The sequence below is a fragment of the Diplotaxodon limnothrissa genome, linkage group LG3 (genome assembly GCF_057381915.1).
Source record: "Diplotaxodon limnothrissa isolate DT_005_m linkage group LG3, D_limnothrissa_male_GT1.1, whole genome shotgun sequence".
NCBI classification, from domain to species: Eukaryota; Metazoa; Chordata; class Actinopteri; order Cichliformes; family Cichlidae; genus Diplotaxodon; species Diplotaxodon limnothrissa.
This window is the reverse complement of record NC_140598.1, coordinates 49721722-49748246: the sequence shown is the minus strand read 5'-3', so window position 1 is coordinate 49748246 and position 26525 is coordinate 49721722. Positions and strand designations below refer to the sequence as shown.

At 40.8% G+C, this 26525-nt stretch overlaps 1 protein-coding gene across 2 annotated transcripts in view; it reads left to right on the top strand.

Moving 5' to 3' along the window:
* Positions 1-26525, top strand: part of svep1 (sushi, von Willebrand factor type A, EGF and pentraxin domain containing 1) — a 109147-nt gene that overhangs the window by 1257 nt on the left and 81365 nt on the right. The window lies entirely within an intron of this gene.

The following is a 26525-nucleotide window of genomic DNA, read 5'->3' as shown; positions in this document are numbered from 1 at the left end:
GTGTGTGTGCATGCATGGAGTGATTATGGCCTAGAAAGGCTGATGTTAATGAGGCCTGTTGCTGTTTTCCTCTAAATTACACACCCGCAGACAGTGAAGGGGAAGCCGCTCGCCAGCTAATTGTTCAGGGGTTTCCAGTGATTAAAATACCATAAAGACTGAGCGCACGCGTGCACAGAAATACACACCATGGATGTATCTGAACAAACTGTAGAGCAATAAGAAAAATGAGAGAAAAGAAAAGTAGAAGAGATGAATTTTTAAGATTAAACGCGATTAGATGAATCTGATTTTAAGCTTTGCGTTTAGCTATCTTTGATTTTGTAGCTTAAACAAGCTGTTTGGACCGATTTAGTGTAAAAGCTGGAGTTTTGGGGGGTTATGTGGGGTCATAATGTTGGCTTGTTTATGGTTTGTTGATTTGTGCTTCCTGACACACACACACAGACAAACACACACACCCAAGACATATGCCACAGTTCATCCGTCAAGTCCAAACAGCCCAGCTGTAAAAGCTGTGTTGGTGGTATAGGGTCTGGTCCTGTATAAACATGCAGGCACCTCGACTCATGCCTCTGATCTGCAGTCAGTTACAAACTCATGGAAGCGCTGAATACACAGCAGAAGATGGGGGATATTTAGGGTCTGCAAGCTCACTAGGAAGTGCTGCAGCTGAGTGCTCACCTGGGTGAGGAGCTGAACTATGGGGTTGCTGTAGCTCCGGAGGTAAAGCATTCCTGGCTGCTCCAGTCTCCATGCCAGAGCATCCTTGGGCGAGATACTGACCCCAAGTTCCTGTCACATGTGTTCATCAGAGTGTGAATGTTGGCTAGAAAAATCGTAAAAAACAAGTTCTTGTAATGGATGAATGATGCATGTTGTATAAATATCTATAAAGTGCTTTGTGTGCTCAAGTAAAGTAGAAAACCAGGCCATTTACTATATTCTGAAAGGCTGCAGAGACCTGAGTTTGATTCAACCCCAGACTGTTTTCTTTGTGTTATTCCCCCCACCTTCCTTCAGATCCCCGACTATCCTGTTCAGTTTAGGATAAGTCTTTGGTCTGAGGACATGACACACAACCGAAGTGATGTCAGAGTGAGATGTTTCCACCACAAAGACGGCATTTGACGACCGCCCCTGAAGAGTTTGATGCCTCAGTATAGATCAATAATGTGATTTGTCGATCATTAGAATAGTTTCTGGGTTTTTCCAAGGGTAGCTGTAACCACCCTGAAACCACCCTCACTAACTTCTGATCCAAACCCGGTCATTTTGTTCTGACAGCAGGCCTGAAATATGACAGAAACCACTTATTTCACAAAAGAGCTTCAGGGATTACTCGTAGCATGCTTTCAAGGGGTAAAGAGTTACAGTCAGCAATCTGGTGTTAAGTAACAGCCTGGTATTGTGAAGCAGCGTCTGAATGTCATTCCAGTTGTCCTTCAGTAAGTTTGCGTGTTATTGCATGCCATCTGTTTGTGGTTAAAGACACAACAGCTCCAGTTTTTCCTATCTCAGCACGTCCCTGTTTGGTGCCGCTTAAAGGTGCAGATTGATATGCAAAAAATGGACAATGCATAGACACGACACACAGAAGCAGCGTGTTATTTATGTCACTTATTAGATTAAAAAAAAACAGTTTAGATTTGACGATCCTGAAATTATAATTCATATTTCCACTCATTCTGAATTTTCTGTTAATTTTTGCTTTTGCTCTTTAAACTTAAATCAGTTTTTTGCTGCACTTTGTGAACTTTGTAACAAAAAGCCTCATTTGTAGACAAAGGCAGAGGTACGCCAAGTTCTGGCAGGTTTACCCATCTCTCCATCCCCGTTTAAAGCTAATAGTCTTGGACCGTATCCTCCGGCTTAGCACTGAAAGCTTGGCCCTCAGGACAGGTTTTCTCTCACCCTGCCTCGCTAAGTGCTGATAAGCAGACTGCTGGCTGCATCCCAGCTGCTAAAGACCACAACAATAGCAAGAAAAGGCTTTCAGGGCAAACTTTAGCGCCTTATCATTATTCAGAAGCACTCAAAATGCTTTAGGTGATTTATCAAGTGATGTCGTGGACTAAATCAGTCAAAGATGGCTTTTTTAGGGCGTATTTCTACTTAGGCTCCTAACTTGGTTGTAACAGATTAAAAGTCTGATTAAAATAAAAGCTTGAATTTCACATCTCATAGCCAGCAAACACCCCCGTATTTCTTTCCAACCTCTGCAGAGTGAGAGTGGGCTGACTGCGTGCTGCCTACACAGAGCTGAGTTTTTTGTTTTTTTCTGGAGGCAGATGAGGCTAGCAGATACAGACGTCCAGAAAAATAAATAAATAAAAGAAGCTTCGACCTGATGGAGCAGAACAGTCTGACATTTACTGTGTGTCTTCACAGGATCAAGGAAGTGATGTTAGAGTGAAAAATCTGTCTTTAATTTATTGCGTAATCTCTCTTCTGTTTTTTGGGGTTTTTTTTGAGTCGTCTGTCCGAATCTGACTGGAAAAAGAAAAAAGGAGTTTTGTTGTCTGTTTCCATCTGTCACATAAAAAATGGCTCTGCTAACACTAGTCAACAAGGCGCATATCCGGCTGTCATCGTGTACCAGCTAAACTGCAGTGCAACCATCAGAGTTTTGAAGTGCAGATTCTGTGGTTTCTCTGTAGGAGAGCGCATGTTCTTAGTTATTTCTTCCAAACACGTGCCCCCACGTGGATCAGTCTGACAGAAAGTCCCGAACGCCTGAGTGTGCATGTTTAAATCCGTGTGAACGTGTGCATCGGTGCTTAGAAACTAACAGAGACAGTGAAAGTTAGGCAGGGAGGGAGAGAGAGGATAATTGATAATTGCAGGATAATAATAATAATGCCATATTTTATTCCCTCGGCGGGTCTTGGCTGTTCTAAGTGCTGTAGAAAGCTGGGATCCATTAAGAGAGACATTTTTCCACCAGCCGTGCATGTAGAGACAGGGCTCTCCTCCAGCGCTCTTCATCTCCGTCTCTCTCTGTCTGTCTGTCTGCCATCTCTCTTTTCACCTAATACATCATGCGGTAGGCTTAAAGCATCAAATTATGTAGGTTAAATAATGATTTCTGATTTTGGTTTACGGTAAGATTGAAGGTAACGCTCAGCGGTTTGTTATACATTTGGAGTGTAAACTTAGTAATGCTAAGTCTGGTTAAGTGATGTCATACTCATAAACTTTTTCTAATACTTATCACCTTAGCTAAAAGCAGAAAGCTTTTGAGCTGTTCTTAATGGTGACACTTTGTAACTTTGGTTCTTGGAGCGTAGACCCCCTCCAGGTGGGGTGTAGATGAGGAAAATGAATAAAGAAGACCTGTTACTAGAGCTGGGCGATAGAACGATAACGATATGTATTGCGAAATAACTTTTTCTCGATAGAAAAATTTAACTATTGCGATAGGCCTCACCGCTCTTGTCCTCTTAAAAAAAAAGAAAAAAAAGAAGAAGAACAGCCAATCCAAATTAAGTAGCGCAGAGCCGAACCAATCACAGCCGCAGCGTCACGTCACGTGACTTGTTACGTACAGCACAAGTGCCAAGCCGCACGTGTATTTGTTTTGGGAAGCAGCCAGCCGCCGTGCCGCCCGGGTAACGGAGGAAATGAGTGTGCCGACTAGAAAAATCAACCGAGCGTGACCGAAGGTTACCGAAGAGAAAACAGATGATGGTTCCAACGCCGGAGAGATTGTCGAACGGAAGAGCCATAGAAGTTCCGTAGTGTGAAGGTATTTCGGCTATTTCAAGTCTGACAAAAACAGAGTAGCGTTCACTGTAAATTGTGTCGAAAGCAAGTCTGGAAATACAATAAACCAATGCATGCTCAATCTCTGACTGGAAGCGCTAATTCGTCATTCGGCTTTTGTCAGACTAAAGTAACTGTTAAAACTGTTTGAAAAGCTAAGCTATACAACAAGGAGAGATTGAGAATTTCCTTTTAGTTCTCAGTTTATTTGATATTGACAAAAGTTAGTCAGTTTTGTCTGTTCTTCTGTAAAACAAACTAAGATTTATTTTTAGAATTAATATTTTGTTTCTAAGTGGAATTGACAATTTAGTCTGTTTTGTTTGTTCTATTTTGAAACTTAAACGCTTTAGCGGCTGCCTTTTGTGTAGTTTGCAATATTTGCCTTTATTTATCTGAAAAAGTCTCATGTTCCTTAAGTACATCTACCCTGTTGAACTTATTATGGGAAATAAATATTTAAATCAAAACAAGCTGCTGATTATTTCACATTTTACTTGTGAGCAACGGCACATTTACATCTTACAAATATAGTTATTTGGCTTATATCGTGATAGATATCGTTATCGCCTGAAATGAAAAAAACATATCGTGATATGAAAAAATCTTATATCGCCCAGCTCTACCTTTTACTGTCACATCACAAGTAAACCAAAAGATCATAAGCATTATTTTGAACTGTGGATCATGCAAAGCCGCTCTAGGAGAGTCTGAAACTAAAAATATGTTCCTGGAAATAAGCACAAACGTCCTATTCTTCTTCTTTTTTTGGTTGCTCCCTTTAGGTATCTTCCATCCTGTCCTGTCACACCAGCCCTCTGCATATGTAACACACCTTCCCCCTCTCCTCTGCCTCCTCTTTTTTTGCCTAGCAGTAGAATAGTTTCCATCGGCACCCTGCTGGTCAGTGGCTGTCAATTGACTTGAGTGATCCGGTATGGAAAACTCATTCTTGATGATCTGTATATTTATTTTGGCAAAGATTTTTATACTGAATGCCCTTCCTGAGACAACCCTCCCCATTTATCTGGGTGTTGGGGACCAGCACTAGGAGTACTCTGGCTTGTAGTCACCTGTGGCCGTCTGTCGCAGGGCTAACACATGGAGGAAAGCAGCCATTCACGTTTAAATTCACACCTATGGCTAATCTAGAATCACAAACTGACCTAAGACGCTTGTCGTTGAACTGTGATAGAAAGCTGGAGGACTCAGAGAGAACGCAAGCCACGGTCAGGATCTCCTTGCTGTAAGGTGACAGTGGTGTTTGTGTCTACATGCAATACTTGGAAATATCACTAATAAGAATGCACAGTGCCTGCTGGAGCCTAAACATCAGTATGCAGATCTTTTTTTAAAGACTGTTTGCTCAGTACAGTCATAGAAAAACAGGTCCTGTTAGAATCCAGGAACAAAAAAAACAACAAAAGAAGCAATGAGCATTAGTGGATCCACTTTAATGTAGAGAAAATAAAGCAGGGCTTTTTAATGCCATCATACTGACCTTAATTTTTTACTAAAATTCAACAGTGCATGCAGAAACTTTTTAAGACCCAGTGCTCTACAGCGCAGCGAGAAGCTCAGCTGTCATGGAAACTGGTGGGATGAGGAAAAGAGAGCACCATTTCAGACAATCTTTCCTTAAAAGGCATTTATTGTTCTGCACCCACAAAAAAATGTAGTTGTGTATTAAATGAAAAACCAGAAGCTATTTTTTTTGGACATCTGGCCAGTCGCTGCATGAAGTTGGATGGTAGAAGCGTGCCATTGGAAAAGGCTTCAAACGCTGCTGGTGACCTGCTGAGGTCGTCGTTTGGACCTCGAGGCTCTGAGTTTGGATATTGTTTTCAGTTTTTTGATGGTGTTCCCACTAGCTTTTTCCACGATTAATATAATCTGATGTAGACCCCTAGGTTCCTGAAAGCAATACCAGCAGTGTGAAACTTTGAAAACTCCACACTTTAGTTCAGAGACATTTCAAAATATAAAAAGCGTCGCCGGCTTTTTCTTTCTCCTTTCACTTACGCACAGCAGGGAGTGAAAAAATCTATAATGCAGTAACTGTTATGTACTCTTTAGTTCATTAAGTGTGCGGCACTTAATCATGATGATGATTCACAGCACTGCAGGGTCTGCGTCCTCTCAAGCCTCGCTCTAGACATGATAGCCTTGTTAATGATGACATCACTCCTACTTGAGTTTATTTTTTCCAGCACGGCCGCCGTTCGAAGTCGTTGATGACTTTCAGTACATGATTTCATGAATAGCTCTTAAGGAATAACCCACACTGACCTCGAGAAATGAGCGGCGTGCGTCACCTCCGCTTCTCCAAGGTTTTTTTTAAACACTTAGTCATTTTCCACGCATTTGCCTCATACACGAGCAGATATCTCGAAGGTGGTACGGCTCCAAGCCTTTGCTTTTATTTTTGTCTGTTGCTCGTAATCTTAATGATTCAGGAATTACGGCTTTTTCCATTGTTTCTTTTATTACAGTTGGGTTTGGATACGAGTCCCAGCTATAAAAATAAAATCTCTCTATGCGTACAATCTTACTAAAAATACTCCAGAATCATTTTTGTTCTGCCGCCTCGTTTGTCTTTCCCCTGAAGATTCACCTTTTGTGATGCGTTGCCACATGCTGCCAGATCTCTTTCTTTTAAATAAAAGCCTTCTTTCTCTCTAAAGTAAGACCTGGCTTGAAATCCTAGTGAGCAGAGTGTTAAACTGGACTTGGCAGTCTGGCTGTGTCAGCTTGCCTTCACAGCTGCACGAGACACAGACAGATGGGCAGCGTGTGCTGAAAGATAATGGAAGAAATGGGAGTGGGAGAAAGATGGAAGAATAAGAGGAAAAATGAAGTAAAAAACAGGGGGAAACACTTTCACAGTAATGTTTTTACCTGACTACTGGTTAGCTGTGTGCTTACTCTCCCAAAATCTGGGTCATACCAGATATTAGAGTAGTTTACCAGGGTTAGCCACCTGGTAAGGAGCTTTCTGCTCTCCTGGCCAGTGTGATTTTGGAAATCCATATAAGTTGGACTATCAGGTGGGAGATTTTCCCCTTTTTCCTCAGGGAAAAGATCCAGCAGCTCCTTATGTGCCCAGCTCTCCAGAAAAAAAAACACACATAGTCATGCTTATTACTCACACACACAGTTTATGGAGCAGCTGCATGTCTTTACATGGTTGTCATCCTATATAAGTCAGACATGTTATATTATGGTCTGTAAACTAGAGTGTATGCATGAGAATATATGTTTGCAGTGTGTCTATAAATAAAGCTGGCAAACATTTTTTTTTTTCTCCTGCTGGATTTTTGAATCCTTCAAACATCCACCATCCATGTTTGAGCCGCATTATGAAGGCCGATTCGGAGGGGAAACACGGTGTTGGCTCCCAAACCTCATAAACAACTACTTCATTTTCAGTAGTCGCTATACAGTAAAAAAAAAATCAGAAGGTAAACGTTTAATGTGACTGTAGTATTTTCTTCTTGCTTTGTGTTAGTTTAGGAGAACTTTGGCATTTTTTAGAGCGGCCCAGATATTTTTTCCCACTGTGAAAACTTGATTCCAAGCCAACATCTTATATTCCCAAGCTGATGTTCCATAGGATGAAGGCACTCGTGGATCAGTCTTCATACACATTTCTGTTCTGACTACATCGAGCTTTGCCAGACCACAACAAGCAAAACAAACATGCTAACATCTCAATCCAGTTTTCCTGTTTGTCCCACTGCTTTGCCTTTCTATCATCTTCTCCTTCCCATCCAGCCTGTCCAAGCAGGAGGGGACGTCATAGTCATCAGCTTTGACGCATTACAGCCAAAATATGCAGCGTTGTTTTTCAAAACATTGTCTATTAGATTAAACGGGGGGCTGTGTAAGTTGCTTACATTTGGCCTGCGGAGATGAGCCGTAGGGTTCCTGTTCATTCTTGGCCAGAGGAGGCACACAAACACTAACATACACTTGCGATGTTTGGGAGTCTGATACTTGGCCCGAATTTCTGAGAGCAGCAAATTAAAATGGGAAATGAAGACCATCCATCACCTGAATGCTGGAAAATGTTGTCTTAGACAGGGTGATTCAAGAGGTCCTTTTATTTTGGAAAGAAGAGGGGGGAAAAATGCATTTGCTCACTGGAGCATTTTTAAATTTATTGCGGCTGAGTCACCCAGCAAATTTCAAACAAGTCAGTGAATTCTCACCTCAAGCTATGAAGAAATTTAAGCCAGACTCGAGTTAAGAGTAGAAGAGTTTAAAAAAGGAAGGTTTTTCGTGGACAGCCAGTGCAAACTAGTCCCCTCTGTGTTAAATGAAAGCAAGGTGCATCTCTTTGAAGCGATTCCCCAGCTGTGATAAGATGATAAGAAAAAAAAGACTGTTTCCTGTCTCTGCAGCTGCCATTTCCCGCCATCTCACTCTTAATCATTTCCTCCCCTTCAGTCTGGCTGCTTCTTTCCTGTATTCCTCCATTCTCCTCCTCAGTATCAGAGGTACTCTTGCAGGGATGGGTGAGACAGAGGCTTGGAGCTCCTACCAGCCAGAAAAGGCCTGATAAGCCACATAGGAATGTCCAGAGACACCAGAAGAGCTTTAAATATGTTGAGTCTGCAGTGGGATGTGGGGCTGTGCTATCACTGTATGTATATATATATAGCACCTCATTAATCTGTAAAATGATTAATTAAGACGGCGGCAGCATGTGCTTTTGCGCCTCCCTTTGACCTGTTAACGCCAGCTATACTCTGTGTGATTGTGAAATAGGGTCTGCCTGAGAGAATAAGGGATATATCAATGGTTGTGACCCCAAAACCGTAATCACACACTGTAGAGTGGCAGAGCTTCAAAGCTGGCTGTTTAAACAGTCTTGTGACTGATGATAGCTCGGGATAAAATTCAAACTGTGTCTGAAATTTTGGACGACAGTCTGACAACATGACTTCAGCCATGACTTATGTCTGCTGACCAACCAATAGGAAGGCAACCTGAACCAATGCACTGATAAACACTGGCACTTGTTAAAAACCAAACCAAACTCAAATCGAATACACTGAGTTAAGCCATGCAAAACAAAAGTTTGGTATTGGACCAGAGAAGAAAGTGGAGTTGAGCTGCGGCAGCAGAAGCTTGATTTTATGATGTGTTCTTCAGCTGTTGTAATGACCCCGCCAAGGAAGATGTAACATGGAAACAAGTAGTGGAGGAACTGAAGTCATGATTCAGCCCATGATTCAGTGGGTATTATCACTGTTTAGTTTTTATGCATTAAACTGTGTACCACCTAGTTTTATGAGATTCAGTTTGGGTGCATTAATAAGAATGCTGGTATCTCACAATGTGTAGGTACCTAAGCTTTTTTTAAAAATGGGGCAAAAGCAGCAAGTAAGCCTATCGCTTACCAGGTTGGACTCTTTTTCTTTTTTTGCCTTCAGAGTTCCTTTTATTCTCTGTGGCACAAATTCAACAAGGTGCTGGAATCATTCCTCAGAGATTTTGGGGCATGTTGATGTGATATCATCACACAGTTGCACACTTGCATTTTCTTCCTGATTGTGGCAGTGACAAAACAGTGCCATGCAGTTTATACTTACAAACAGTTGTTTGCACTGTTGCTCTTGGGACCTGCAGCTGCTTTGAAATGGCCCCAAGCGACTTTCCTGACTTGTTCAAGTCAATAATTCGCTTTTTCAGATCCATGCTGAGCTCCTTTGACTTTCCCATTGTGGCATTTGTGGGTGTTTGTGTCCAATGAGCTCAATTTAACTGGCATCAGAAAAGTCACCAGCTGTAGTCGCTCATAATCACTCACAAGAAGTTAAGAGGCCATGCTATAAAGCTCATTTCACTGACAACTTTCTAAGTCACCAAAATTGTTAATTCATGTTGCTGTATGTATATTTTTGACCCAGCACATGTGATCACTTTTTTCTGTTAACCCATAATAAAGTCATAAAAGATCCAAACTTCATGAATGTTTTTTGTGACAAAGAAGTATCTGTTCCAATCACTCTATCAGAGAAAAATCAGAGTTTTAGAAATAATGGGAAACTTAAGAGAGCCATGATATTATGTTCTTTACAAGTGTATGTAAACTTTTGACCACAACTGTACAAGGCAGGATGGATCAATACCTTTATGTTGTTTACACCAAATTCTGACCATTCAGAGGTTATTTAAGTAATGATTTTCTCTCTTTTAGACCATTCTCTGTAAACCCTATAGATGTCTGTGTGGGAAAATCCCAGCAGATCAGCAGTTTCTGAAATACAGTGGAACCCCGACTTACGAATACCACATTTAACGAAAAATTCAAGTTACGATGGCACTTAACGGCAATATTTCTGCCCCTGCTACGGCAAAATGCCCACGTAACGAAATCCGCTGGCTCTGTTTGGCTGAGCCTACAATGCCCACAATGCCTTCCGAATCATGTGACAACCCCCTTGGCTTTCGTACTTGCGCTTCGCTGTTCCACTTGAACAACGTATTGTTGTTGCAGTTAGCAATTAGCCTATAGCCTATCGTTCACTCAAAAGGCGCGATGGGTGCTTCGACTTACGAAAATTTTCGACTTACGAAAGACCCTCAGGAACAAATTAATTTCGTAAGTCGGGGTTCCACTGTATTTAGAGCCACTGGCACCAACAGCAATGAAAACTTCAAAGCCACTTACATTACCTTTCTTCCTCATACTGATGCTCAGTTTTAACTTCAGCAGGTTGTGTTGACCATGTCTACATGTCTAATTGCACTGAGTTGATGCCATTCGATTAGGTGATTAGATATTTGCATTAATAGTAATAATAATGATTACTCTGTGCTTATTAATGCCTCATATTACATATTGTTATCTATGATTCTGTGTAATATAAGACATTAAACGATGAGTTGAGATGTTGCGTTCTCAAATCATTTCCAACACGATGAATCTGTCAGTAAACTGAGTACGTACTTGTGATAATGAGCAGCTGAACCGCGCGTGCATAAGATCATTGCGTAAATACTCAGTGTTTATTTTTCAGTGACCATTGAAATCAAAATAAAATTGCATGCTTGAAAATAAGGCCAACCAAAAAGATTCCTAGACTTTGTTTATGAAGAAGTCTACCTTAACCCAGATATTTCATCCTCTTATATTTTGTTTCGGGAACAGTTAGGTGGATGGTGTTACAGACGTTAGGAACAAGTTGGCAAAGAATTGTTGCCCATAGCGTACTTCACTTTCATGGCCAGAGTAATATTGTCAAAAGGATCTAATTTTGAATAGTGCATTTATGAGTGTACACCTTAAACACACAGAGACTTGGGCGTAGTTGGAAATATATTCAGACGCTGTCATGGCGATGGACATAATAGACTCAACATGATGTGTATGCTTCAGTGTGAGCGTGAGTCTGATTGTATGTTTTGGATTCCAGAGGAAGAAATGCATTAATCTCAGGTTCTGCTCCGCTGGGCCTCTTCATACTGAATCATTGAGACTGAACACTTCTCCGCTCTCTTCTTTGAAACTCTCTCCATCGACCTCAAATATGCTTTACTGAAACACTCTGGGGAATTTATTTCTCACAAAATGCTGACTGACTGAGCTGCTCTTTGTCTCCATTGTCATCATTAATTCTTGGGTTTGGAGGAAAGGAAACTCTGGGCTTCAGAGTGATTTTTCATGGCAGAAGATGCAATTCAGCCTCTTAACATGTATCCAATTACTCCTATGATGGTCTCATTTCCACAGTTGGTGAGTAATTCTTATAAAATGAAGCTGTATTGTATTTTATTTTATAATTTTCACTTTACCTTTCTTGCCTTTTGGTTTCTGCTAACAAAAAAATAATTGGTTTCACTCTACTACTCTACAATTAGCAATTACAGCCTAGAGCCATATTAAAATTTAATTTTAGCGGAAAAAAAAGAGTTGCATTATGCGAATTTACACCATAATTTAAGGATCATGCAAGGACGAGGCATTCATAATCTGCCTGTCCATCTATCCACAATTCACAAGAATCACTGCTCCTCCCAGAGCATTGTTCAAATTTTAGTCAGACAAGATTAATTTGTCCTGAATTTGGCTGTTTACAAACCTCCTTGACTTGTCCTCATTGGTTCAAGCAGCACAGCCAGCCAGTGACAACAAAACATATAACTTTATTTCTGTACTTCATAAAGTTCTATAACCTGAAAACTGTGATGATCATGAGCTTTTACATCACTGAAATGTATTTATTTTTTACTTCAGCAGTTCTTGAGGGAGCCTGACTTTTATTATGTCACACAAGCACAAACAAATAGACAGATACTAATGATAATGATACTGAAAGTCACTGCTGGGTTAAATACTCTTTTGCAACAGTATTTATTTGAACAGTGCAGATTTTGCCTGTCACAAGATATACATTTTATCACCTATCAGGAGAGGAACTGAAGCCACAACCAATGAGAGTGAAGAATGTGGGTGATTGACAGATAACCTGGTAGTAAATACAAATCATCATTTGTTTGACCGACACTAGTACGGTGACAAAATTTGCACATTTGCAAGATAGTAACTATTATTTTCATGTGGAAAAATACTGATTGGCTAATATTAGTGGACACTAATGTTTCAGCTGTATTCATTTAGCTGTACAAGTTTAACTTTATACTTTATGCGTGCAGAAAAGACTGCTCCTTTCCTGAGACAAAAGTAAACATCCGAATGAGGCTAAGTTCAGCTTACTCAGGGGATTTTCTGATGTGGCTTTTTTGAATGTGTTTGTTTTGACATTCAATGTTAATTTGAAGACTCAGGTCTGAATTCTAAATGCACTGGTTCAGCTGTGCTGCCTTTTATGGCTAATAACACGGACAGTATTAACCTTTGTTACTCAACAGCAGCCTGCACACTCCTGTTCCTACTCTTGTCACACTCCGTCACACTCCTTCACTCACCCCTGCTCTCCCCTCTGAAATGGATACCAAATACTTTCCAGAAACAGGGGCCTACTTTCCGACCTCTTAACGTCTAGACGAACCCCGAGGCCTCCTCATTTTACCATTATCTCACACACACACAAACATGCGACGTAACAACAAACTTCCCTTATGACCACGAATGAAAAATGAGAAAATGAACTATGGACACGCACAAAAAGTGAAACAGGGTATAGCAGAGGAAAGGAAAGAAGTGAGGGGTGAGAAGTGACATTTGAAGATGTGCTTGACTTTGACAGAGTGAGAATAGAATAAATAAACCAAATGCAGCTTTAAGGCATCAATTAATGAACACTTTTTCTGTGCGAGTGTCAGAACTGTGAGTTTATTAAATATCGTAACTCCAGTCATCAGCCAAATCCGTGAAGTAATTTCAAGTAAGGCGCAAAATATGATTCCTTCAAGATGTGATCTTATTGGATTATTTAAAATTGCTGTACAGACGTCATAGGATAAAGCTGTCAAGGCTCTGTGTGCAGGCGGATGGAGAGGTGGCTCCAAATGCAGGACTCAGACTCTAAATTGAAACTCAAAAACCTCAGCTTTATTGCTGGTGACAAAACAAAACATGAAGTGAACATAGACTACTGAGACCAAAAACACACAGGCATAATCTGAGGGTACGACGCGACACTGAGCACAGGAAAACACAGGGCTAATATACACAGGGTGGTAATCAGGGAATGGGCAACAGGAGGGAGACGGGGAGCAAAGCTGCACACACTAACATAAGACATAGACTTTCACAATAAAACAGGAAACGTGAATCACTAAATAAAGACGCAGACACGACACTGAGAGACAGACTAGACACTGAACTAAACCTGCAATAAACATGAGAACACAACCAAGGAGCAAACCCTAAAACATGAATAAACAGAAACCTATAATTCTCATAATGGTCAACAATGTAAAAGAATCAAAATACAATACAAAATACAAAATTAAACCAAGACACGAGAAACTCAAAATACTGGGTCAAAACTGACCCAGAACCGTGACAAAAGCGCCCTTCAAAAAAACCAAAAAACTGTTCGCCAGATGTGATTCGTCAAAAATGCCTCTGCTCTCTCACAGTTGTCACCATGCATCGATAACTTCGAGATTTCTCAGAGTCCCATCACACATCTGTGGGGAGCTGCCGACAGACATCCAGGTAGGGCAAAGACACTCACACCGAGAGGTCAGCTGAGTTCAGCTCTCATAACATCGGGTGCGTCTGCAGCTCGCTGTAGTGCAGTAAATCTCAGAGAGGCCCTGGATGCTTACAAAGATCTCTTTGAAACACTGTCAGCTCTTAGAGATGCCACATCTTTCTCCATCTTTCTCTTTACCCAAGTAATTTAGTTCAATTAATTTAGCTTTAATTTTATTTAACTTCTTGAAAATTTGCACCATCTTCTCTGTAGGTGCTTCATTTTGCAGCCGAGAGCTTACGTCAAGTGAGTACTGTACGAGTCTGTAAAATACAGCCGTGATTTGTTCTGGACTGTTTTGCAACAGATTTTCCAAACTCTGGAATCCACACACAAACAAACCCCATCCAAGATCCAACTCTTCCCAGCATCCTAGTCGCAAGTGTGTTTTTGAAATTCTCCTTCATCTTCTACATGTTTGCTAATGGAGAGGTGATTTACTCCAACAGGGGCAGTGAAGCTATACATGAGTTGATGTGTCACACCTGCCTCACTGCGAGCAGGCGTCCTGGTTTGGTTTATTTAAAAGTTTATACTCAGAAAGCAGCCTGGTCCAGTGAAACTTTAAAGAATAGGTAACATGCAGGTAAAAAGATGTGCCCCTGAAAATACTCACTAGTATAGAAATCAACAGGATAGTGTTTAAAAACAAACTCAGAATGGATTTGATTGGGAGAGATTTGACTTTATTAGGAGATCTACTACTGAGCTTTGTTGGCTCTGTACAAAAATATCACAAATTTATTTACTCTGGACCAGGAAGTCAATCTAATTTTACATTGTGGCCCAGTTTGATCTTATGCGGCCCTGAAGTTTAATTACACTTATAATCCCTCAGACATTGTAATGTAAAAAAAAGAAGTGCAGTTTCAACAGTATGTCTCAGTTTTTCCTCCTTGATACAGAAATGCTTCTGGAGTAAATTAAAGAAATGCGGACCAAGCTCAGTATGACTGTACGACTCATCCATTTGTGGGGGTGAGGTCACTGAGGCAGTTAAACAACTCCTTGGTGGCAGGGCCCCTGGGGTGGATGAGGTTCGCCCTGAATTCCTGAAGGCTCTGGATGTTGTAGGGCTGTTTTCGTTGGATTGCAGACCAGGGTGGTGCTTCCCATATTTAAGAAGGGGGTGTTCTCCAGCTATAGAGGGATCACACTCCTCAGCTTCCCCTCGAAAGGAGGTGGAAAAGAGACTCAGTCCCTTAGTCGAACCTCCGACACAGGAGGAACAGAGTGGTTTTTGTCCCAGTCACAGAACACTGGACCAGCTCTTTACCCACTCGAGGATACTTGAGGGTGTGTTCCTCTGAGTATTCAGTGGGAGGTGTGGGAGTATAGGCTGTGTGGTCCATTGCTGAGGGCAATTAGATCCATACAGTTGTTGCAAGAGCTTGATCCGCATAGCCAGCAATAAGTCAGACTCCTTTCCGGTGGGTGATGGACTCTGCCAGCGCTGCACTTTTGTCACTGATTCTGTTCATAAATTCTATGGACAGAAGTTCTAGTTGTAGCTAAGTTGTGGAAGGCTTCCACTTGGACCATCTCAGCATCTCATCTCTGCTTTTCACAGATAATGTTGTTCTGTTGTCTTCATCAGGTGATGGCCTCCAGCTCGCACTGTAGCGGTTCACAGCCAAGTGTGATGCAGCGGGAATGAGAATCAGCACCTCCAAGTCTGAGGCCATGGTCCTCAGCTGGAAAAGGGTGGAGTGCCCAATCCGGGTCAGGGGCGAGTTACTTCCCCAATTGGTGGAGTTTAAGTATCTCAGGGTCTTGTTCACAATTGAGGGGAGTGGGAGATTGATAGACAGATTTGCTGCAGCTGCAATGAGCGGTCCATCATGGTGAAGAGAGAGCTAAGCGTAAAAGTAAAGCTCTTGATTTGCCAGTCGATCTACGTCCCTACCCTCAACTATGGTCACAAGCTTTGAGTAGTGGCAAAAATAGGTTGTTGATACAAGCGATGGAAATCAGCTTTCTTTGATGGGTGTCTGGCCTCTCCCTTAGAGATAGGGTGAGGAGTTTGGCTCTACGAGAGGAGTAGAGTCACTACTCCTCCACATTGAAAGGAGCCAGTTGAAGTGGTTCATGCATCTAACAAAGATGGCTCCTGAGTGAGGTGTTCCAGGCAGACCCAGCACACATTGAGAAATAATATCTCTCGGCTTTTCTGGAAGCACCTTGGTGTTCCCCTGGACAAGCTGGAGGAGATGGCTAGGGAGAGGGAGGTCTGGGCTTCTCTGCTTAGGCTGCTGCCAAGCAACCCGCCTCTGGATAACAGGAAGAAAATGGATGGACAAATCAGTTAATTTCTTTAGTGTATTGTGATTGACTGTGGAGGAGGTCTTTATCAGTAGGACAAGCTGTAAAAACTTGCTGAAAGTCTAATACTTTGGCAATCCTTTACATTTTCCAAAACAGTGGGGTCAAATTGGAGTCTTTGTCAGACTGATACTGGCCCCTGGGCCTAATTTGTGACGCCCCTACTCTAGAATAATGAGTGAATTAATATACTGTGACTCATGCTAACAGTATTTATTTAACAGTACAAGTATTCTGTACTGTTTTATATTTACTAAGTAGTAGTTGTTGTCTTTTAGGTTGTGTGTTTTTTGTAATTACTCTGTGTTTTTGCTGTCTCAGACTGCCTCAGCATTAGCTCATCAGTTTTATCTTTCATTTCTATCCGTTTCTCTTTCACGTGTCATCCCTGTTTTTCCTGCCATGAAGTTAGACTCCAGGGTTTTCAGTAGATGTCATTGTATATAGTATATGCTGGTTTGGATCTTGCAGAGTGTGTCCCACTTGGCCTCTGTGCTAAGACTGCTGCGGTCAAATAACTGGCCCCTGCCCTGGCCAAAACCACTGGTTCCAGTTTAAGAATTAGAGGATGAAAATGAGGTGATTGAGGCCAGTGGAAACAACGGGAGAGCATGTGCATGAGTCTGAAATGTGTATGTGTGTGAGCGTTCGATCGAGTGTGCATCAGTCCCAGTTTTCATCTCCAGGTGCTAAATCGATCATGTATATATATGATCATTAACGGCTTTTTCTCAGCAAGATTACGCAAAAACTACAGAGCTGAAAATTGGTGGAGAGGTCGACCACGGGCAAAGGACAGACTCATTAAATCATGTTGCGGTTTCACATCGCTTTCCATAAAATTTGCTAAATAGGGCATTTTGGTGGAGAACACACACTGAGCACCAGTGCAGCTCTCTCCTTTTCTGTACCTTACAACTTATTAGGTAAATCTTTTATTTTTAAGGGAACCTAACCAAATGTTAGGTTGGCATAAATACTTTTTAAAAACAGCAATAAAAAAGTGTCTTTTTTTCCTTTACAGAGAACTTTTACTCCCCCCAAAGAGGTCTTAGTCAACACTGAATAAAACTTTTAATTTCCAGAGCAGTTTTATTGATTGGGACTTAATTTAATTTGTTCATCACAGATGACGATATTACTGGAAAATCTGCACATTGGTGTGAAGCAAAGTAACACAAAGTCTCTCACAGATTTTCTTTACTGTAAATGGTTGCATGCCTGAGCCAGGAAACCATTTTCAGTGTTGCATGGATATGGCTGATTCATTTAATTTAAAAGTTTAGATGTTTCATAAACAAGATAACTTAATAATAACTTTTTAATCATCCCAAACAAAGACTGTTTACTTGTAAACTGATGGGAAAGCACGCCTAGATCCTTCAAGTGTCCCTGGCAAGTTCTCAGTGGAAATTAATGAGGCTCTCAGTACTTATCAGAGTCAGTGTGTGACGTCTTTCAGTGTACTTTCCTTCACTGTGGGACTTGCACATCTGAAAATTCCTTCAGAATGGAAGAGGAAATGTAAAAACTCAGTGAGATAATACGCAGCTTCTCTCCTCTCGTCTGCTCCTGTTCCATGCATCAGGAGTTAGTCGCTTAGCCAGATGGGAAATTACCGCACACCACTTTCGTCTTTCAACCTAGTACCAGAGGAAATTATTCACTTGCTACTTGCTTTGAGCCCCAATTATCCTCTGCACCTTCTTTTCTCTCCTTTCAGAGAAACGGGGCATTGAAATGAGATCAGCACGCTGGTCTGCAGAGGGCAATCTTTATGCTTCCCGGTTCTGTAAAACCCAGATGTCAGTAAAACCCCCTTGACAGACACAAATGTAATTCAAGAGCTTTCAGCACTGGCCTTACGAATCCGTCACTGTGTCTTTACTTACACTTTACCCATACAGTGGATTGCTCCGCTGAGACACCGATCTTAGTTCACTGACTTAAGAGAGGACTCTGGTTATAAAAATCTGATCTACAAGTGGGGAGTCTAGAGGAGCTGCTTTTAGTTTATAGGAGTGGATTACACTGCTTCTGTACTGCTGTACAAATATAAACACAGTCACTTGTATTTCTATAATAACAATTACATCCATAAAACCTTAGATGCACATCTAAGTTGTAAGCTTTTTTAATGATTGTTTAACTATACTTTTGTCTAGTTGCATTCAAGAGGTGGAAACAAATTGTTGAATAAAGAAATCAGCAGAAAAAGACTGAATGAACTGTATCATGTCCAATAATGTCATGTAAGTATTTTTGTCTTACAACTGTTAATGTAATGAAGATCTTTTATTAGCCTGCTGTCAGTGGAAATTGTTTTGTACTCTTTTTGTTTTGATATATTTAATTACATGTTCAATGGCCACTTTGTTAGGTACACATTGCTAATATCAGGTTTGACCCTCTTTGGCTTCATTAGTGTCTTCATTCTTCATGGCACAGATTCAACAGGGTGCTGAAAATATTCCTCACACAACCACATCCCAAAGGTGCTCTATTGGACTGTTATCTCTTGACTGTGGAGGCCATTTGAGTAACATGAACTCATTGTCATGTTCAAGTAACCAGTTTGGAACCTGTCTTTCAGTCCAGCTTTGACCAGCCACTGGTAGGACCTCTGGATTTCAGCCACTTCCTCTATCTGCCAGTGGTACATACCATCTTTCTTGGGTTTCTGCTGCCTGAGGTATTAACTGAGCATGCAGTCAGTTGGGGCCATCGTGGATGCTTGTTGTCTCATCCTGCACTGTGTTACTGACAGCCTCCTTCCTTCCACTAAGCATATAGCCTCAGGGGTGCTGGACTTGCATGGACCCTCCATGCATGAACATATATATATATATATATATATATTAGGGGTGCAACGATACACACAATTCACGGTTCTGTTCGATACTTTGGTGTCACGGTTCGATATTTTTTCGATACAAAAAGATGTTCATGCCTTTTTAATTTGTCATTTATTAAAATTACAAATATATATTTTAACTCAAAAGTACAGTTTTTAAATTTAATGTTGCTGAAACAACAAAATAATAAAAAATAAATAAATCTATCTGATTGAGAAATCACTCGTCTTTGGAAAAGAGAGTTTGTATTCTTCGATACATATGCGTACCGAACCGAAAGCACTGTATCGAACGGTTCAATATCGATATGAGTATCGTTGCACCCCTAATAAATATATATATATATATATACACACACACTTGTATGTATACATCACAAGTCTGAACCTTTGATACAAGGCAGGATACCAGCTCTGAAATCTAGCCCTATCATGTACAAATCTGTTCACAGTGTAAATGGACAGAGCAGACAGTGGTTTCTCAATCTTAGAAAGATTAGAAAGAATTGTAGCCTCAGTTTCTTGTTCTTAGCTGATGGGAGGTTTGACATTTGTACATTCAGAGATGTTCTTCTGCATACTTTTGTTGCTACGAGGGTTTAAAGGAGTTACTGGTGAGTTACTGTGTGTCTCCTATCAGCTCAAAGCAGTCTGACTGTTCTCCTCCTCACTGGATGTTTTCTCTTTTTTGGACCAGCAAGTCTTCTTGACCATGTCTACATGCTCAAATTCTTTGAGTTGCTTCTGTGAGTTTGACTGATGAGATGATTAGATTAAAGTTGAACAGGTGTACATAATGTAGTGGCCAATGAGTGCATATTCCAATTTGGATTATACATTGACAGCCCTTATTAGCAGTGTGCAACATTTCATGAAGCTACACATGTTAGGATCAGAGACATATAAAGTTAAGACACTTAATGAAAGCAGAATAGATTTTATTCCCACATAGAGTTGACCTCATGACCTGTGCTCATGTTTCTCTCAGACAAAGCAAGAAAAGTTCATGCCAAAGGGCCAGCATGAACAATACCAGGCACTGCAACTCTGGAATGCACACATGAGAATATTAATCACACCTGTACTCTTTTAAGTATGACAAGCAAACGCTGGTTTTGAGAAAGGTCAGTGATGCCTTTATCCCAACAGGTGCTGTGGGGCTTACAGCCTCGATCGCCTCCTGCAGCAAGGAGCTGATGATGGTCACGCAGTGCTTGTGATTCCACCCAGCATGCTGCAGCTTCTTTCAAAAGCATCAGAAATCTTTTTGATAGAAATAGTGTGAAACTTCACAGAGCTAATGAGGAGGGCAGTCCTCTGAAGTCAAAGGTGATAGTGTAACAGGCCTCTGCCCAAGTTCCTCGTCTTATGATAACTTGTCTAGCATTTAGCAGACTGATGAACAACTGACCACCACTTTTTATCGTTTTCTGATAAATATTGTGTGTTATTGTAAATAACGTGAAAGGAAAAAGGCATAAAACCTGCTTCAGTGTAAAGTATCTCCAGTGTTAATATCTCTGGCCTGTTAGATCCACACACATGCACACATCATGCTCACTCTCTTAGCCTCTCTTTCCGTTTTTCCACTGTGTGCATGTCCATGCATGAATATGCTCTCAACTACACGCAGATTCCCTCTCACTTAAAATAGCTGCTGCTCAGCAATTGATACGTGCTGCTAACAGCAGCCTTGTGAAGCTGTGTGTGTGTGAAAGTGATAAATGAGTGGCTGGTGGGTGGGGTCAGTGAGAGTGGTGAGGCTAAGAGGCTCAGAGGAAAATCAAAAATGTGTGATATTCAGGATGGAGAGGTGAGAAGACTTTGAAGACTAAGACTGTGTTGGTAGGGTCAAAGGCCAGAGAGGCAAGCAGGCGCAAGAACTGGCTGTCAGCACCTTCACTGGTCTGTGTTCAGCTGTGTTATTCTGCTATTAGAAACCTTGATCTAACTGGAAAAAGTGTGTTTCCACTGGGTCACTCTGCTCCTGAAGCTGTGGTTCTATTAAAAGTAGGTTGTCTAGCACATATTTTTCATATGAAAGGTTTTCATTTAGAGTTGAATAGACCCTGACCAATTCTGGAATTTTGAAACAGATACCAAGCTCTTGACTTCAAACTTTGGATCTGTATCGTAGCTTTCAGTTATATAATTTTGTCCATAACAAGAAGCAGAAGGTTACAAACAATTAGGAGGACCTATTGGTTTTCTTTGTCGCCTGTTGTGGAATTTTCAGTGGTTTAACCAACCAATTTAAAGTTGCCAGCTCTATAAATAGTGTATTTTAATACTAGCTGACATTTTCAAGACAATAAAATCGTTAATGTGGCCCTTAAAAACACTCCAGAACAGCTGCTGTGGACCTTATTGCCAGGACTGTTAAGCATCTTTCAATATAGTGGAATATAAACTATGTGTTATTTAAAGGTATAGTGTAGTAATGACATCCTCTGCATAGAATGAAGCAGAATGAAGTCACCCACCCTCTGTATATCTAATCTGAGGTTTTCTGGTCAATGTCAGGACATTTTTATATTTTGAAGCTCTTGGTCCTCCCCTCTTGCTTCTCACGCTACAGCTAAAGCAAGATTTAGGTACCTTGGCAGATAAAGCTTCTTACTGAGTTTACAAGTATACTCTCATATTCTTGCTCATATTCTTCCCACGTGTGGGACTAATAAAGGTTATCTTATCTTATGTCAGTGTCTGTCTATGTGCCTGTGTAACAGAAGCACTAGGATTATGTTATTAGAGGAATTCGTCTTATCAGCGAGTTGTCTGCTTCTGTTTGGTTTATTTGTCGTTTTACTTCACCTCCTTGAGAAGATAAATTGCTTTATAGTTACACTGTAAAGTGTTATTAAAAGCATTTACGAATAGGCAATTGCAGAGGGATCTCTCAGTTTGGAATTTCTTCTTTCTTTCATATTTGAAATTTAAATATTCTCAGAAGAGTGGAGTTTATCTTTGTTTCTGCAATGCATGTGTGCATCCCTAATTGTTAATAATTTGACAGTCAGCATTTGCCAGAGTTATGGTAGTCGTCCAGCCTTAGCAAGGCATCAGACCCCACTGGCAACCACAGGTCACTTGGAAAAGATGTGTATTCCCCAGCGAGTGGTTGCTGGAGGTTCCTTGTTATTGCTTTGGTCAGATTGCTGCAGTTGTCTGTAGTTTACATGGAAGACACCTGCCAACTTCTCACCAAGTAGAATTGAAACTGTGAAGAGGGCAATGCAAAACAGAAACGGAGATTTCAAAGTAAAAGTTTTGAAATGTATTGGCTTCAGCGGTGAGCCAGAACTTTCTCCGTATACCTGTGGGTTTTTTTTGCTCTTTTTCAAGTTTTGCTACTACTTGGTAAGGAGTTGGTGTACATTGTAGGCACACAGATTGGCTTCATGCAAACTGCAGCAGACCTTTGCAGTCTTTCATCAACCAAAAACAGGAGGTTTTCAGTCCATCATGCTCCTTACTATTTCACCAAGCTACTGTCAGTAACCTCCAGGAGCCGGTCGGACAAATAGACATTTTTCATTAGCAAGGTGACCTGGGGGGTTTCTAGGCTGTGTGACTGAGACTTTTCTGTGCTACGCTTTTTCACAAATTGCATACCAATGTATCAGTCAGGCTCCAGTAACAAATGAGTAATGCGCATTGTCTTTGAAGCAATACACTGCTTTTGATTAGTGTAGTGTTGATTTGGCCTTGTGTAACTTTCATCTTGCTGCTACAAATCAACTTTATACCTCTGAGATGGGGCTGTGTCTTCTCTCTGCAGTGATTAAAGGCACAAATCACACAAATTCTTTAAGCACATGGATTTTCTTTGGCATCTTGAGATTAAAATTTACCAAAAGCGTCATTCGTTGGCACTTGAAAAAACCAAAAATATTTCAAAGAGCCAGTAGTGGCAGCCTAAATAACATGTTTTTATGGGCTAAGGTTTGTAGGTCTATTAGTAAACCACTTGCTATGTTGAGGTTAGAGTTTGAGCATGTCAGATTCCATTGGGTTGTTTTCTTTGGTAAGTGAGTGTGTTCATAAGTTTGTCTGTCTGTCTCTGTTTGTGTAAATGACTGTAGGTAGGTAATTGGTACATGTATGTGAACCCACAAGTATGCTTGCATCCATTTGTCGTCATGTGTGAGTCTTTTTGTTAACTTTTTAACCTTCTCCTCTTCGAATTGTGTAAGATTTCCATTTTAGAGACTATTAGTTGTCTTTTCAACCTCGGCAAGAAACGTTGTTCCAAGTAGTTGTCCAAATATAGAGACAAAGTTTGTATTGGCCAGAGTTTTAATCAGTTCATTTTGAAAGGCCATGTGCTGGCAGGAAAACCGTCCCCCAGCGCACGATACAAATCACCCCCAAACCCCCACCTAACTTTTTCAAAGAAGAACACAAAAGCAAATATAATCAGTTTCACTTCACTAAACACTAAATGCAAGTGTTTCCCAGCAACAGCACATTTGTATTACTGTTTTCGTTCATTTTCTCGGAGAACAAATATGCATAACATCGTGTTATTTATAGCAAGCTTTTCCATTGTGCAAATCCATGGTAACTCAGGCTGAATCCATACAATCCCAGAGCAATAATGACCTAGATGTGTCCTCCTCCTCCTCCTCTTCAATGGACCTCCCAGCATGAGCTTCCTCTTGATGTTATAAGGTCTAATATAACCCTACTAACGACTGGCCCAGTCCAGAACAACAACAACAATCAATGAATTGCAACTTTACGGTAATATCGACCACAGTCGCTGACATCTCAATTTTCTGCTTAATAAGAGGAAATCTCCACCAAAAATTGATACCAAGATAAATAAACCCCTCAGGAGAAGAGGAGGACATGGAGAAAGGAACATGAGGAAGAAATGCAGCTACAGCAACAAGAGTCAGCATAACAAAGGAAAATGCTGCGTCTGTCTGTGCAGTGTGGTCTGACCCAAGTCTGGAAGAGATGGGATACATTTTCATGGATGCTTTAAGCCGGCGACAGTCCCCAAATCATTCCCTGCGCATAAGCAGTTTCAACATGCCAGTCTGGAGTCAGGAAAGCAACAAGCTTCACCACACTGTTGCCTCTGTTTATTTCAAAAATCAAAGCTAGGCCTTGGAGATGATGCCGTGGCTGCTCGGAGAGTGAGGTAATGCTCTCTGTATTGCAAATATTGCATAACATGTCAAATTCCATGTTAAAAAATGTTTTTCATATCATGGATTTATAGGAGTGTAGCCAGAATACAATTTAGGTGCAAGCACATTATTGGATGATTTAAAAAAAAAACATTAGCTGTCACTTTTTGGTGATTGATTCCATTAGTCATATAGTAAAGGGATCTGTTTACAGCGAAAAAGGCAGAGATAGCTTTCCTACCAACAATAGCCTCAACAAAACGCATTCCACAAAAAAAGCCATGTCATTTCTGGCTCTAAATCTAAGATTCTTCTGGCTTTCTGGTAGGTACCAAGAAATGATGACAAACTGATTATTGACCAATAGTGAGTGAGACTGTGTGCCATTCGTTTATATTGAAGTTTCACAAAAAGGGGTAAAAACATATCTCTAAAAGGAGGAAGGCTGCTCAATAGCTCTTTATTTTGTATATATTTAGCTAACTAACTCTCCTGGCTGGTAAACTATAATGTCGGGGTTAACCCTGGACTATGAATGTGGTTCATTCCTTACTAGGGCTAAATTGCCATGCGAACATATACTGTAGACCTAACAGGTATGAAATTACCGCCTGTTGCCCAGCAAAGTCTCTGGAAAATAGCATTACCGTTCCTGAAACATCACTCAAACCTCTGTGCATGAATAGCAGAAGGGTCTAAAGGTTTTCAGTATATTCTAGTCTTTGTGTTTCCCGGATGAGCATCAGTAATAAATATAGTCTTAGCACAACTTTATTCCTTTCATTTTTTCTGCTGAATGCACTAATTTAGGCGCCAACTTGTACATGAAATCACTCACACTGTCATGGTGAATTGGATTAAAGGACTCAGGTGCGAGACTCCTTGCAGAATGACAGTGGATTTATTTACAGTGAAAAGGTGAGTTAACAGTTCGAGTCTATAATCCAAAAAGGGCAGTGCAGTGATACGGCGACCTCTCCTCACGGTGACAGTGCAGTAATAATCCACAACAACTCCTGGTGCCGGCTCCTCCTCCAATCCCTGAACCCCGGTTTAGTTCAACGTTCCAGCGTTGGTTGTGACTCAACCGCCCCATTAAATAGGTCTGTGCTGGTAAGGTAATTCCGCACAGGTGCGATGATTCTAGCTCAGGACACTCCCCTCCGGTCAACTGCCACGGCTTCCGGAAGTACATGTTCCAGCAGAAAAACACATGCACAGGATGGAGAGGAGAACACGACACAGTACACACAAACACCACAACAAATTGGCAAGACGATCGGTGAGGACCGTCTAGCCATGACACACACATTCATGCAGCGCTTTTAATACTAAACTACTGTAATGAGTTTTCCCTCTCACATACACTCACATCGCTGCTTTGTGTGCAGCAGCTGTTTTAATTTTCAGTCCAGATTATGTGTTTAACCTCTGCATATTTTTCTAACATAAAAACATAATCTTTCTTTGTAAAACCAGACCCCTCAGTTACCAGTAGACTTATCTACAATCAGATACTTCCAGCAACATCTCTTTAATGTGAATATGCTTATTGCTAAATTGCGAACCCCTGGAGTAATTTAGCAACTTTGTCTGACTGCAAAGCCTGATGGCTGATATCTCGGTAAGTGAAGCCAGAAAGGAGTACTTTGGCTATACTGAACTCGCTTCATAGTACAGGGCCCAAAAGTGTACATATCAATTAAATCCTAAAAATGTCCACACAAAAAAACCCCAAACAACAAACTCTGAACAAAAAAGAGAAATTGTGAATGACCTAAAATATAATGTCCAAGTCTCACTCAGATCATTACTGCCCCTGTTTATTTTTCCCAGTGAAGTAAAACAGCTCTTTCCCTTTATTTACCGGGGTCAGAGGAACAGAAATTTCAAAATAAACTGTTTTTTGTACCAGTGTATGAAATAATGACATTTTAATTTGAATATCACAATTAGTAAGGTCAACTTCTCAATCTTTCAAATATTTTTTCGTCTCATTTCAGCTTTAATGTAATATTTTAAGATCTTATCTTAGGTTTCAAAAGAAAACTTGTTTGGCTAATAAATGAGCCTGTACAATATCTGAAATCTGTATCAGGGATCAAGTGCAAGTATCGAGGCGCGAGAGTCCTCCACAGGTTTTTCCATTTGTTTATGTTTCTGACCTAGTTAATTCACTCATATAGATCGAATATAGCTAATATTTTATGTAAATCTTAGACATCCCCTACAATCTCATCTGCATATCAAGCAACCTCACCTGACCTT